Source organism: Humulus lupulus, chromosome X (assembly GCF_963169125.1).
Source record: "Humulus lupulus chromosome X, drHumLupu1.1, whole genome shotgun sequence".
Taxonomy (NCBI): domain Eukaryota; kingdom Viridiplantae; phylum Streptophyta; class Magnoliopsida; order Rosales; family Cannabaceae; genus Humulus; species Humulus lupulus.
Window position 1 is genome coordinate 52,171,969 of NC_084802.1, and position 12,990 is coordinate 52,184,958.

Consider the following 12,990-nt stretch of genomic DNA (forward strand, 5'->3'; position numbering starts at 1 on the left):
TCTATAGAATAGAAAGAAAACAACAATTTGTTGTTTTCTCTTTTGCTGAAGGATTTTAACTTAGTTTTCAAAAATGGTTTTTTTATTTTCTAAAACAAGTGTGCCAATCAAGTTTTCATTGCTGTTTTCATTTTTTAAAATCTGAAAATGATAAAACTGTTTTTGAATCCCCTACCAATCACACCCTAAATTATTGTGTTGACTACCAATGAGTATGCATTTTCATCTTTTCACTAATGTATCATATTTTGTTATCTGAGGTAGGAAATTGTATATTCTACTTTTCCCAAATCATACAATGGTGATATATTGATAGTAGTCAAACCATTTAGGGGCTGTTTGGTAGGCAGAGTTCAAATTTTTCAGATTGCTAAGAAAGCTGAGGATGTTAATTTGATTATCTGAAAAACTATATTATTGTGTTTGGTTGTGTATTGGAATGATTCTTGAGAATATCAGTTTTCTGTGTTTGGTTGGACATGAATCTGATAATTTATAAAAAAAATTTACAAATTAACAAATACTTAATTTTTTTTATTAAATTCACGTATAGTGATTTTTTTTATTAAAGTCACATATAATATTATAATATATATAATAATTTATTAAAATTAAAATTTTAGTTTTACAATTTTGTAAAATATATTATTCAATCTAATATTATTTGTTTAAAAAAAGATCAAAATCAATATTTGTTTAAATTTAGTTAATTACTATTACAAAATCAATAGTAATATAACTTAAATATTACATATCCAATACGAATATCACTTAAATATTTTCTCATAAAATTATATTTAACAAATTATAACGAATTTCACATCATATATTTCACAAAAGTCATAAAAGTTACGTTATAATGTTAGAAAAGTTATATTATAAAGCATGTATATAGCAAAATTTTGTACAAAAAGTTTCCTAGCTAGCCTACCATTCATTTGGCAAATTAGTTTCTAAAGCAAGATGTGGCAAAACACTATACAAAAAGTTTCCCATCTAGACCACTATTCATTTGGCAAATTAGTTTCTAAAGCATGCATATGACAAAATGCTACACAAAAGGGTTCGTAGGTGGTCCATCATTCATTTGGTAAATTAGTTTCTAAAGCATGCATATGACAAAATGTTACACAAAAACTTTCCTAGGTAGCCCACCCTTAGCCTATTTTTAATCATTCCAGTAGTTCCATAAGAAATCAAAGCTTGAACTCTGGATTTAATGTGAAGAAGTAGTCAGTGTTAGCTTGATTCTGGACAAGAAGTTGTCCAACTCTAACTCGTTGGTCATTTGTTAGTCCATCAATCATTTTAATTTCATCAAAAACTGATGTCCTTCTAGCAGCACTATCAGCCTCAAATTGAAAGCAATCAACAAGTCTTTTTATGTTCTCATCGATTTGAGCTTGCATAGTAGTAAATTGTTTTACTGTGTTAGAAAGGACCTCAATCAATGGATCTTCAACCCTAGCTCTTTTTCGACCTTTTTTACCTACTTGTGTTGAAGATGAAGGGGTGTTTGTACAACTTGCATTACCAATCAACTCATTTAATGGATTGAAAGGATCAAACTCATTGTTTTGCTCATTCACAATCTCTGTCCCAATTTCTTCAATTGTTTCAAAAAATTACATTGCACCTTGACCATTAGCATGAACCTTCCCAAAACTTGTCCCAAATCATCATAATGAGGAAATGATTTTATTCTTAAGCCTTTTGCAATTAGACGACTCTACAATATTTAAAAAACATGAAAAAATAAATATTTAAACAATGAAAATAATTGATGACTAATAAAATTAAAATATTAAAGTAGATAAATTAACCTTCACCCATTCATCAATGACAGTTTTCTCTGACCCAAATCCACTAGCAATAGGCCCTAACATTTTAGAAATTGCATAGTATTGTTTCTTCAATAACTTAACACGTGAATCAATATGTGGTTGTGCTTTAAGTCCACAAGTTGGAATCTTTTCATTCATCCTTTTTTCTAGCTGTTGTAAGTAGCCAAACTTGAATGTTCCATTATCCGCCTTCCACCTTCCACTATTAGCTAAATCCAATAAGCATTCCACCAATTTTGAATCCTCAATGGTGGTCCATTGATGCTTTCTCCCACCAATTGATATTGATTGGGTATTATCATCCATTTTTTCGTAACAAATATCAAACATAGATATATACATATTAAACTTAAACAAACAAGTGTAGATTAATCCATCAAACAAGCAAATGTAAAAATCTAATAATGTTTGTCATAAACAATAATCCATCAAAATTATACAAGTCCATATAATCTTGTTACATAAAAAGAAAAAATTTCATAGTTCAAACTTAATCATAAAAAAAGTTCAACATAATCAAACATTTCATTAAACATCATAAAAAATAAAATATATGCATATCGACTTCCTCGCCATTGCTCAAACATTTTTTTATCCAGGTTGTCCCTCCAAGTTGCCCATGCACTCGATGATTCAATATGCCTATTATAATCATCACCTATATCATTACTATCATCATCAATATTACTTTCCTCAATTGGAGAATGTTCCAAAGGGTCCACAGACATTTCTCTTCTAATCAAGTTATGTAGAAGACAACAAGCTAAAATAATCTGACATTAGTATGATCGACCTCTATGAATTTCCCATCTTCCTTTCAATAATCCAAATGCTCTCTCAACTATATTCCTAGCAGATAAGTGTTTCATGTTCAACTATATTCCTAGCAGATAAGTGTTTCATGTTAAAAAATTCTTCAAGAGTATTTGGTGGGATATCTCAATCATTCAAATGATATCGTTGACCTCTATAAGGTGTTAAAAACCCTTCACCGTTTGGATATCCAGCATCACATAAATAGCAATATCCTACAAGTCATTTAACAAAAAAATTAGAATGCTAGTTTATATGAGTATGAATTCAAAATGTAGGATCATTTTTATTCAATTACCTTGTGGAACCTTAAAACCATTTGTTCTAGATATAGCATCTCTCAAGACTCTTGAATCAGTAGCTGAACCCTCCCATCCAAGTAGAACATAAATAAATTGCATATCTTGGGAAACCACCCCTAATACATTAGTGACAATTTCGTTCTTTCTAGTTCGATACCTAGGTCTATCTGATGTTAAAGCATTGACATTGATGTATGTTCCATCAAGTGCTCCTAGGCAATTCTTAAACCATTTCCACCTTTCATCTGTTGAATTATTTAGAATTGGCTCTGGTTTTTTTAGCAACACCTCATGGAGACGTAACAAAGCATCTAATATTAAATTGAATTGCCTACTAATTGTTTCACCTGAACATGCAAACTAGTGCCTTATAATTCTATTCTTCGAATCATGATATATGATATGTAAAAATATAGCTACCATTTCTTCAACATCCATATTTTTAGTTCCCTTTAAACCCACATTAGTCCTAAGAAGATGGCATAATATGGCAAAAGTTATCCTATCCATACGAGTGCTTTCTAACATGCTAAATTACTATCATGTATCATTTGATGATAATTAAGTTGGCGTATATGATACCTCTGAAAAGAAGTTTGATCCCATATTATTTTTCAACGTAATCTCCTATTAGTAATGATGATAAATAATATGAAAATAAACAAACACATCATATCATTTAACATCTCCATATATTGAATTAAATTTGTCATAATTATTTTCGTTGCAACCAATAGAAGACGGCCCATATCTGTACTTTTAACAATGAACATATTTAAATTATCTACTCTAAATAGCAAATTTTTTGCACAAAGAACTACAACTTTATATCTGAATTATATTTATCTCTAAGCAAATATATGTATAATCTAAATAAAATATATCTTGTATATGCAAAGACATTTCGCCGATATGTTTTAGATTATGAATCCATGTTATTTGTATTAATAATATATATCCATCAAAATATTCCAGTAACATGACGCTATAAATCTATAGATTTGCATAATGTATTATTTGATGCACTTGCAGAGTTAATAAACCACTCAAATATTTGTAGAAGGCAAGAGAATAGATTGACTCAGTAATCAGTAAAACTATATATATATATATAGAGAGAGAGAGAGAGAGGGGTACAAAAGATTGAAAGGGAGAAAGAACAACATAACAAAAAAACAAAAATCTATGAATCTAACGAAAAAAATCCCTCACTAGAAAAGAAAAAAAGTCTCTTTCTTACCCAACAACTCAGCTGAATGAAATGAGACCTATATATGTATATATATATATATATAGATATACACTTGCAGAGTTAATAAACCACCCAAACATATGTAGAAGGCAAGAAAATAGATTGATTTAGTAATTGGTAAAACTATATTTATATATATGGAAGACTTCTCAATGATTATTACCTATGGATGGTTACCATAAATCACTAAACAAGTTTTTGATGAGAAATTATTATAATGATGATGAAAATAAATAAATAAAATATATAAAATCAATAATTTCAAATTTTTTTAGATTAATTAGGCAATAAATATTAGTTGGAAAGATAATGGTCATATTAATTATTCCCATTAATTCCAAAATGATTTTTTTTCTTCTAATGGAATGGATAAAATGAATGAATGAAGAAGTAATGGAGAATGAATATTAAATAATATTGTTTACTATTTAATTAATAAATATGTGACCGCCATGTCATTAGGTAACTCTTGAAAAGTTTGAATAAGTAGAATATTAAATAAGATTTTTTACTATTTAATTAATAAATATGTGACCGCCATGTCATTAGGTAACTCTTCAAAAGTTTGAATAAGTCAAAATTTATTTTTAGAAATATTAATTAAAAATTATAAATATGGATCATTGATCTTAATCCAATAGTTAATACTAAAGTAACCATCCATGAGTAGTATCCACTAAGAGAGACATGCACTCTTAATGGTTATTACTCATGGATGGTTACTTTAATATTAACCATTGGATTAAGATCAATAGTCCATATTTATAGTTGTTAATTAACATTTCTAAAAATAATTTTTTATTTTTTTCAAATTTTTGGAAGGGTTACCTAATGAAAAAAATGTATTTATTATGAAAATATAATATTGTAAATTTTTCATTTTTCAAATGCATGTCAGTTTCTAAATATAACTAGTGTCTCTCATTGGTTGGAAACAACATTAATTATGGCAAAAAAATAACTAAATTCGAAACTAATGTAGAAAAAAAAATATTTACATGTTGGTGACTTGCTATACCAAGTCACTATGTTGCCACATCATCATAATTGTTAGTACCCATCTATGGGTAGTAACCATTAAAAAGACTTCCATATATATATATATAAATATATATATATATATATTGAACCATTCAATCTTAGCTAAATACTATATTTTTATAAAATTTTAATAATAATTACTTATTTTACAAAACTTATTAAAATTAACCTTAGAATCAATTTTGATATTTTTTTAGAGATATTTACCCAAAATGATTAAATGAGGCACTTTTTATATATACTAGGTAGAAGCAACATGCAAGGCGCGTTAAGTTGTAAATATCGTCTATATAATTTTAATAAAAATGACTTCACTGTTTTTTTTAATAAATATATATATAATAGAATGAATTATAGTTCTATAGTATATATAAATATTTATATCAATAATCTCTACATATATGACATCTAAAAACAACGTTGGCATATATATATATATATATATACACACACACGTGGCTACATGACATATATATAAAATACAATAATAATTAAAAAGAAACTAATAATAGAAATAAAATAAGAATAGAAAAAGTCATAGTGTAGACAGTAGTATACATGCATCAACTATTTTTAGTTTCTAATGTATCTCACAATGTCCATTGGTGAATTTAATGAAGAAAAAAAGCTTCAATCACTTAATAAAAAACAAACTATCACATAAATTTATAAGATAAAAAAATGATATATATGTCTTTATTATTTTTAAATAAATATGATTTAATTATTTAAATTATCATAAAATATCTTTAAAATATTCTATTTTAATTAATTAATTAATTTTTTTTAAAATTTATATTTGTTCTAATTTTTTAATTTAGCAATGACAACAAAAGATTATATATTATATATTTAGTATAATATTAAGTTTAAGATTAATTAAATTTTATTTAAGTTATTAACTATATGGTTTTATTATTTTTAAATAATTATCATTGTAAAATATCTAAAAATATCATATTTTAATTTGTTTAATTATTTATTTATTTAATTTGATTTAAGTTTAAGTCATATTTATAATTTACCATTAAATATAAGAATATTATGTTAAAGTTAACGGAAAAAAAAAAACCGTTATAACCAAGAATTTATGTTATCTACACATTTTTTATACAGAAGAGGTATATATATATATTTACTACGGGGTAGATTTTCTTTTCTTTTTTACTACTTTGGTTTATTTTTTGTACTATCTTTATAATTTTTAATTTACAAAATACTATTTAGTTACTAACACACACATTACCCACCACACATCACTTTTTTATTTTTCTTCTACTTTTATTTTTTCTCTCTTCTTCTTCTTCTTCCCCCATCACCTCCTTCCCCAAGCATGTCCTCTTCAGTTCTGGTCATCACGACGCACCAAATTCTAGCCACTTTTCTTTGTTGTCGGCGTGACCCACTATGTTATCATATTTTTCGTTTTGTTGATTTGATTTTGTTTACTCCCTTAGTTTGTTAGTGTATTTTATTGTCTTGCTGCTTTTTATGTTTATGTTACCTTTTTTCTTGGTTTGTTTGTTTTATTTTCGTATATATTATTGTTATTTTCCATAATGCACGCAATGTGTTTGATGTAATGCTTGAATGATTGAGATTTCAGTGTTTAGGTTGTGTTGGGTTGTTGTTTTAGGGTTTGTCTGAGAAAGAAGATTAACAAGTATCTATTGAATTTTGTTTATGTTTCAAGTTTTATTTTGTTTTGTTAGTTTCTCATTTTTTTGAATAGTTATATGTTGTTGTTTTGTTGTTCTGTAGTGATTGTATGTTTTTATAACATCATTTGCTAAGTACTTTGTTGAAGAAGCAAGTGGTAAATGTGGATAGTGATAGTAAAGCTCCAGTCAAGCCCAAAGTTAAATGGAGGGCTTTTGGAGTTGGCAAACTGATCATGCATATCAAAGTAATCAAGGTTGCAACAACAACAAAGCAACACAATTGTAACGACCCAAATTCGCTAATAAGGCTTAAGGGCCTTGATTAGTGTGCCTGGAGGGCATAATGGGAATTATGTGTGACTTTGATGAGTAAATGCATGATTATGATTTAGAGCGTGATATATGACTATTTGAATATCTGAGATGCATGACTATGCGTATTAGTATGCATGTATGCCCTGATTAGGTTAGAAGGGCATAATCGTAATTTTGGCCATTATGGGCATAACTGTATTGATATATGTGATAATTGTCGAGGCCACATTATTATGTGGATATATCTATGATCTGTGACTCGAGACGATCCTAGTGAGCAGAGTGGCAAAAAAGTCATGGCGGGGATTTATACCCGGCTCGGGGTGAGCCTAGGGGTATAAATGGGAATTTAGTGAGTATATTGGGGTCTGTTTTGACATCGAGGAATATTATTGGTGATTAGTTAGATATCGGGAATTAAGCGGTAAATATTGGCGACACTCAAGGAAATAGCGGGAATTGGGTAAAATGACTGAAATGCCCTTAAGTGGATTAAAGGATTAGAAATAAAGGGGAGGGCATTAAGGTCATTTGGCTTGCAAGGGATAGATATGCTGAGGCTTTATGTTAGTGGGAAATGTAGAAAGTAATAGAAGTCTGAAAGAAAGGAAGGAAGGAAAGAAAGAAAAGAGAAAAGGAAGGGAAAACAAAGTTGTATTCTCTTGGGTCGGTTTGTGGTTCTCTCAACACTTTTCTGGGGTTTTCTTGGAGCAAAGCTCAAAGGAGAGCTGGGTTAGGCTAAGCATCAAGAATCCTAAGCTAGGATTGGAGAATTGGCAGAGGTTTAGCAGGAACACCCTAACACTTGAGGGAATTCAGGCCAAAGGGTGAGGAAGAGCAAGCTAAGGAGGTGTAGAGGTTGTCTTGAAATCGAAACTCCATTAAAGGTGAGCGCTAGGGCTCGAGGGGGATCGTGCTCAAGGAGTCGAGGGATCAGAGCTAGCGAATCGAAAGGTAAGAAAACTGCACCCGGTTATATGTTTGTGATGGGACTAAGTGCTCCCGATATTTGTATCGTGTCAATGATGGTATTATGCCATGGGACATGTGAAAGCGGCCTAAGAGTTTCGTACATAATATTTTCGCACAGGGCGCGACTTGGCCACTGGTAGCCGAGGACAACTTAATATTCACTGAGCTCGGTTTAAGCGGGCCGGAGTCAGTGGGATAACGGAGGGAGCGGCCTGAGGGCGCTAGCCCTAGTTATCATCTGTGAACTGATATATGATATGAGTTGATATGTTTAGTATGTTGAATACTTGATTATACTTGATTGGACAGGTGGCTTATAGGCTGGCCTTGCCACCGTCGCTATCAGGAGTTCATAATGTGTTCCACGTCTCCATGTTGCGGAAGTATGTTTCTGATACGACACATGTACTGAGGTACGAGGACTTAGAGTTACAGACAGATTTGTCCTATGAGGAGCGACCAATTCAGATTTTGGATCGGAAGGACAAAGTCTTACGGAATAAGACAATTCCGTTGGTGAAAGTACTGTGGAGGAATAGTAAGGACGAGGAAGCGACCTGGGAGTTGGAGACAGCGATGCGGGATCAGTATCCCGAGCTATTCAGGTAAATTTCGAGGATGAAATTCTCATTAGGAGGGGATAGTTGTAACGACCCAAATTCGCTAATAAGGCTTAAGGGCCTTGATTAGTGTGCCGGGAGGGCATAAATGGGATTTGAGTGAATAGTATTTATTTGAATGAGATATTATGTGATTAATAGTGCTTAAATGATATTATATGATAATTGATGATATTATGTGATAATATGAAATAGATATGTTATATATGTGAGAACCACATTATTATGTGGATAATTCTGCAGCCGGCGACTCGAGGTAATCCTAGGGCTAGATAGCGGGAAAAGTCACAACGGGGCATTATAATTGAATTTGGATAAGTCAAGGAGTATTTTTGGTATCGAGTAGTGATTTAGACTATCGGGTGATGGAAATAAATAATTAGAGATATATTTGAGGTTAGGATGTCTAGGCGGAATTATTGGGGGATTTTACCGTTTTGCCCTCAGGGATGTTTCCAGTACCCCGAGCTTTGGGATTAGTCTGATAACTTAAGGATAGACTTAAGGATAGACTTAAGGAATATGTTAGAAAACAGTAGACACAAGTTTAAATCGACCTTTCTCTCCTTCTCTCTATTCTTTCTCTTAGCAAAGGCAAAACCTTGATTTTCAAGGGGAAAATTGACTGAAACTTGGGGGAAATTGAAGGGCTGAACCAGAGGATTAGCTCAAGGAACTAATCAAGGGTTGAATTAGAGCCAAGGTAAGCATTAATTTTCGAATCTGAGGTTAGAAATTTAAGGAAAAATGGCTGAGTTTTTAATAGTTGTGGTTTGGACATTCAAGGTGGAGTTGAGGCTTAAAACTCTAAAGATAGGCCAGGGGATCCTTGGAGAAACGATTCTACAGCTGAGGTAAGGTTTAATTTAAAGTTTGATGGTTGAATTTGAGAGTTTTCATGGCTGGTTTTGAGTTCTGTGGGTTTGAAATCTCAGAAATTGGAATTGGGATTTTGGTAAGTGTTAGGCTGGATTTTTGGTGGAGTTGTGTTGTTTAAATCATTCTAATGTTGTTATTATTAATTGGTTTTGAGTTGGGGGCTTTGGGATGGCTTAAGGTGAGGTTTAGAGATTGAAAATGGTGGATTTTTCTGGGTTCGAAGGGTCGGGCCGCGACATGGTTTTTGGTGAGCCGCGGCCCTTCGAGGTTGTTGCATGCTGAGGAAGGAGGGCGGGCCACGGCATGGTCCAAGCAATGCCGTGGCCCTTACCTGTTTTTGTGCCTTAGATGGTTCTATTTGGGGGCCATGCCGCAGCATGGGTGACCTATGCCGGGGCGCTTAAGGGATTTTGAGATTTTAGGCTTGGGAATTTAACCTAGGGTGCTCAGGATTGAATCTTTTACCATATTTGGTGAAGTTCAATGTTCCGGGGACTAGAACTTGGTTCGGAAACTCATTTAAGATTGTTAATGGTATCTTTCATCATGGTTGTGACTAGGTGTTAAGCTAGGGCTCGGGGATCGGATCGCGCTCAAGGAGTATCGCCCGTAGCTAATTCATCTAGAAGCTAAAAGTAAGAAAACTACACCCGGTTGAATATTTGAACGGGACTAAGGGCTCCCTGATATATATGATTGAAAGAATGGTATTATTCCATGTAAATTGTAAACCAACGGCCTAAGCGTGCCACGGTTAACTTGTGCAATTGGCACGGCTCGGACACTGGTATCCGAGGACAACTTATTATGCACTGAGCTCGGTTTAAGCGGGCCGGAGTCAGTGGGTTAAACAGAGGGTGCGACCTAAGGTGTCGACCCTAGTATTTGAGTTAATTGATTATTATATTTGGTTATGAATGTGATTAATGAGATTGTTGAATAATCTGAGTATAGATGAGGTTACTTGTACCTTGAAGTGTGCTTATATGATGTAACTTGAATATCTGAACATGCTTATTGGAATGTCTGTTTGATAATATTGTTTATGCTGTGTATGTTGTTTTCTTGCTAGGCCTTGGCTCACAGGTGCTGCATGGTGCAGGTAAAGGCAAGGGCAAGATCGATCAGCCCTGACTGGAGAGCTCTGCAGGGTGAATGTACATGTCAGGCCGCTCAACCGCCACGGTTGAGGAGATTACAGGGACGAGAGGACCAGAACCTTGTATTTTGCCTTAGTATGGCTAATGTTTACTCTTAACTGTTGAATTTTGTAAACCAACTTTTAAACATTGTTGATTTTGGGGATCCCTTCTGTAAACTGTTTATAACTTATAAAATGTATCTTTTGAGGCCAAAATGTCTTTTAGCCCTAGAACACTTTAGCTAATGACACGTTTTGATTAAACGACTTGATTAGCAAGTCTCACACCTTTATAAATACATAGTGTAGCGGTCTTGGCTATCCAGGGCGTTACAGTGACATTCCTTGGACATATCGTAGGTGCAGATGGGATTAAGGCGGATCCATCTAAGATAGAGGCGGTTAGGGATTGGCCGAGGCCAAGGAATGCCTCGGAGGTGCGAAGTTTTCTTGGATTGGCAGGTTACTACAGACGGTTTGTAGAGGGCTTCTCGAAGATAGCAGCACCGATGACAGAATTGATAAGAAAGAATTTGAAGTTTATCTGGTCAGACAAGTGCCAAGACAGTTTCCAAGAGTTAAAGCGACGACTTATTACAGCGCCAGTGTTGAGTCTTCCTTCGGAGGAAGGGAAGTTTGTTGTTTACTGTGATGCATCGAGGTTGGGCTTAGGCTGTGTGTTGATGCAGAATGAGAGGGTTATAGCTTATGCATCACGACAGTTGAAGGAGTATGAGCAACGGTATCCTACCCATGATTTGGAGCTGGCAGCAGTGGTTTTTGCACTGAAGATTTGGCGACACTACCTGTATGGAGAGAAGTGCGAGGTATACACTGACCATAAGAGCCTGAAGTATTTCTTTACACAGAAGGACCTGAACATGAGGCAAAGGCGTTAGCTAGAGTTGGTAAAGGATTATGATTGTGATATTCTTTACCATCCGGGGAAAGCCAATGTGGTGGCAGATGCATTGAGTCGGAGAGGTCCAGGTCAGCTGTATAGTTCTATTAAGATCTCAAGGGAGTTAGCTTATGAGATGGTTAGAGTAGGGATAGAGTTGGTGGTAGGACGGTTGGCTAGTATTACTCTACAGTCAACCCTGCTAGAGCGGATCAGAGAGGGGCAATTGGCAGATGCTCAGTTACAGAGGGTTAGAGAGGATGTCTTAGCGGGAGTAGCTAAGGACTTTTCTGTTTTTGAGGTTGGTTTACTTCGGTATCAGGGACAGATTTGTGTTCCAGCTGATGAGGGTATCAGACGAGAGATACTAGATGAGTCTCATATGACACCGTACTCACTTCATCCGGGTACCACAAAGATGTATCAGGATCTGCAGACTTTATATTGGTGGCTCGGGATGAAGAAGGATGTGGTAGAGTACGTTACCAGATGCTTAACCTATCAGTAGGTGAAAGCTGAGCATCAGCGACCAGCAGGGTTGCTTCAGCCTTTGGGTATTCCTGAATGGAAATGGGAGGACATTACTATGGATTTTGTGGGAGTTTTACCCAAGACAGTAGGACTTCATGACTCGGTGTGGGTGATAGTGGATAGATACACCAAGTCAGTTCATTTCCTTCCAGTGAGGTCGACATATACTGTGGATCAGTATGCTGAGTTGTATGTGAGGGAGATCGTACGTCTCCAGTGGGTTCCTAAGTCTATAGTATCAGACCGGGATCCTATTTTCACTTCCAAGTTTTGGGGAGGTTTGCAGAAAGCTTTGGGAACTCGGTTGAAGTTCAGTACAGCCTTTCATCCTCAGACTGATGGACAATCTGAGAGGACGATCCAGGTGTTGGAGGATATGCTCAGAGCATGTGTGCTTGATTTTGAGGGTTCATGGAGTAAGTATCTTCCGTTGATTGAATTCTCGTATAACAATAGTTATCAGTCAACGATTGAAGTGGCTCCCTATGAGATGTTATATGGGAGGAAGTGTAGATCACCCATTCATTGGGATGAGATAGGTGAGAGGAGATATTTGGGGCCAGATATGGTTCAGAAGACAAGTGAAGCTATAGAAAAGATCCGGGCTAGAATGCTCGCTTCTCAGAGCAGACAGAAAAGCTACGCTGTTCCTAAGCGTAGAGATGTGGAGTTCCAGGTTGGGGACCACGTCTTTCTTCGAGTTTCACCATTGCGAGGG